The 2634-nt window shown below is 44.8% G+C and overlaps 1 long non-coding RNA gene across 1 annotated transcript in view; it reads left to right on the plus strand.

Annotated features, from left to right (window-relative positions):
- The window catches only part of LOC114068265, a 10909-nt gene that overhangs the window by 242 nt on the left and 8033 nt on the right, over positions 1-2634 (plus strand). The window lies entirely within an intron of this gene.

Below are 2634 nucleotides of genomic sequence, written 5' to 3' on the forward strand. Positions count from 1 at the left end.
TCAGCCCTCTCCAAACAGTGACCATATGTATATGGTCTTTGCTATTCCTCATGTATTATCAGTCTTCCCAAAGCTGAGGCAAAGGAATAACTCTTAATAATTTCTCCCTTCTATTCCCTTTTGCTGAGAGGATTACAATTTCCCCTAAGAGGAAATGGAGTTTAAGGACTGCTAAAGCCATAGGAAAAAAATAAAAAGACACAGTGACAGGGAAAACTATTCTCTCAAAGAAAGCCTCAAGAAACATCATAAGCACAACTTAACGTTATTATGTGTAAAACACCACCCAGGACTTTATGCAGACTTGTGGAGTGTTTCTGAGTTGTAGCTGTTGCAGTCAAGGCAGAAGAAGAACAAAGGTGTTGGCAGGGTCAGACCAGGATCCCCTCTGGCTCTGCCATGTGCTTCACTGCACATGAGCCTGGGAGAGCACGCTGCCATCTCTGTAGGATATTCTCATCTACTCCCAGCACCCACAAGGGCTGGATTAGGAATGCTGAAAGCTACATCCTTTCCTACTCACTTTGCTTCCTGTTTGTGGACCTGTTGTCCAGATCTGTGTGCACCATTTTGAAGCCTGGTGATGACTCCTTCCCAGGGCAGCACATTTCAGAAATTCAGTTTCTATTACTTATTAAAATACTTTCTGTTGTCCCCCTCAGACCAGTCTACTCATTTTCTAAGTGATCAGGGTTTGGTGAATAACAGTTCTTGCAGCCACCTCATTTATCACCTCTGTGTTTTTTTGAGCCCCCACTAAACCCTCTTCCAGCCTTTTTGTTGGCTGACACCGTTAACACACCAGCTCCGCATGCATTGGAGACTGTATTGCTGGAGCTGTGCCTGATCACTGGCAGCTTTGTGAAGGTGTCATTTGTGAGGCAGCTCAGATCCCCCTGTTCTCTTCCAGTCAGATCACAAAGTCTGTGCTGTTGTACTGTCCCCCAATCAGATCTACAGGTTTCTTCAACGCCATCTATCCTAGAGTGGCTCTATTCACTCCTAAGCAGCAGTTTGGGCTAAGATCCTAAATTTCAAAGGACTGACTTTAAACCAGCATATGGCTCATGCCTGCAGCAGGCCAGTGAGCAGTTGCAGAAATGCTCAGTGACAGCCAGCTGGAACAAAAGCTCCATCGGGAAAAAAAATGTTTCAGATGAGTAGCAGAGCTCCCCTCTTTTTGCTCCTCTTGCAGGAATGGTACCCCCTTAGTACCCCCTCCTCAATACCCTGTTCCCCATAGGATGCCACACCAAGGATGAGGTAACAGTGCTTGGACTGGTCTGGAAGGACCAGGATCACAACAGTGACTCAGGAGGTCCTGAAATCCCAGCCAGATGTTCAGGCTGTGTGCTGTCAAGGGGGAGGCAAATCTGATTTCCTCTCTACCTGACTGCAGGTTTTCCAAAAGCACATGTAACCGTGGACTCCCAGTCTTCTAAACTTCACTCCTGTCGGGCAAGTTCAGTAGGTAACAGAGAGGGAAAGGGGGAGAGAAGGATGACTAGGCCAACAAACTATGCAAATGCAAAATTTAATTTTCATTAGAAATCAAGGCTTTAACAGAAAAGGGTGAGCAATCCAGGCTAGTTAGGTATTACTCACTGTGTACAAAAGACTGCAGTGAGAGCTGTCTCCCATCTGTTGTTCTTCAAACCAGGGCTATGTGTCCTCCTGCAGGTCAGAGACATCACCTTGCAATGACTAACAGGTTTTTTGTCAGATGTGTCAAACAAGAACAGCATGGCACACGGCATATGCTTTTTGGGAATTGCTTCTCTAATGAAACATCCTGGAAAACCTTGTAAATACTGCACAGGAAATTGTAGCCTGCTGTGTCTAAATTATGTTAAGGTCCCGTGCACGCTTTTCCCTTGGGAGCTGTCATTCTGCACCAGGTACAGGGCATTGCCTCATGGACTCTCACCTGCTTTCATCTTTGACTATGCTTAAGCAGTGTGGTTTCAGCTGTGAATAAAGTGCCCTGAAGTTCCTGGGCAGAGCAGCATTTCTGGCACGCCTTGCAACGAAACACCTAGAGCTGAATGCTCACACGCAGGCAATTGCCAAAAGTGATTTCTGGGGTCTGACAGATTTTGCAGAACAGGAGGAAAGCAGGCATTGAACACGTTGGGAAACCCTGGGGGCAGCCAGCTTATCTGCTGTGCCACCCAGTGATCTCCTTACTACACAGGCACTATTAATGCTTCCTCTCTAAAGTACCTCTGAATATACAGATGGAGAAAAGCAAAACTGTCTGAGTACATAATTAAAAAAATCTGTTCCACAAATATTGTGTTTTGTAGACAACTCTGTCTCTGAACATTTGGGAGAGGACAGTTGGCTACAGAACAAGTATCGGGTTCTATACTGATGACTTGTTTAACTTCATATATTAAGACATGAAATATACATGATGTCTTTACCAGCATCTGAAAAGGGCACTCGAATTTCTGAATCTGAAAAAGATTCAAGGAATTATGGCTGCTAAAGAGCTTGCTGTCATTGAACAGATCAAGTGAACAGTACAGTACAGTGCTCTAGTGCCCACATAACCAAAAATCTAGGCTAGAAATAGACTGATTTTCCAAAACAGATATTTGCATCCTCCATGACATGATGAATCTCAAAAGC

Source organism: Empidonax traillii, unplaced genomic scaffold (genome assembly GCF_003031625.1).
Source record: "Empidonax traillii isolate 1590-97213 ecotype Southwest subspecies unplaced genomic scaffold, ASM303162v1 scaffold1024:size258002, whole genome shotgun sequence".
NCBI classification, from domain to species: Eukaryota; Metazoa; Chordata; class Aves; order Passeriformes; family Tyrannidae; genus Empidonax; species Empidonax traillii.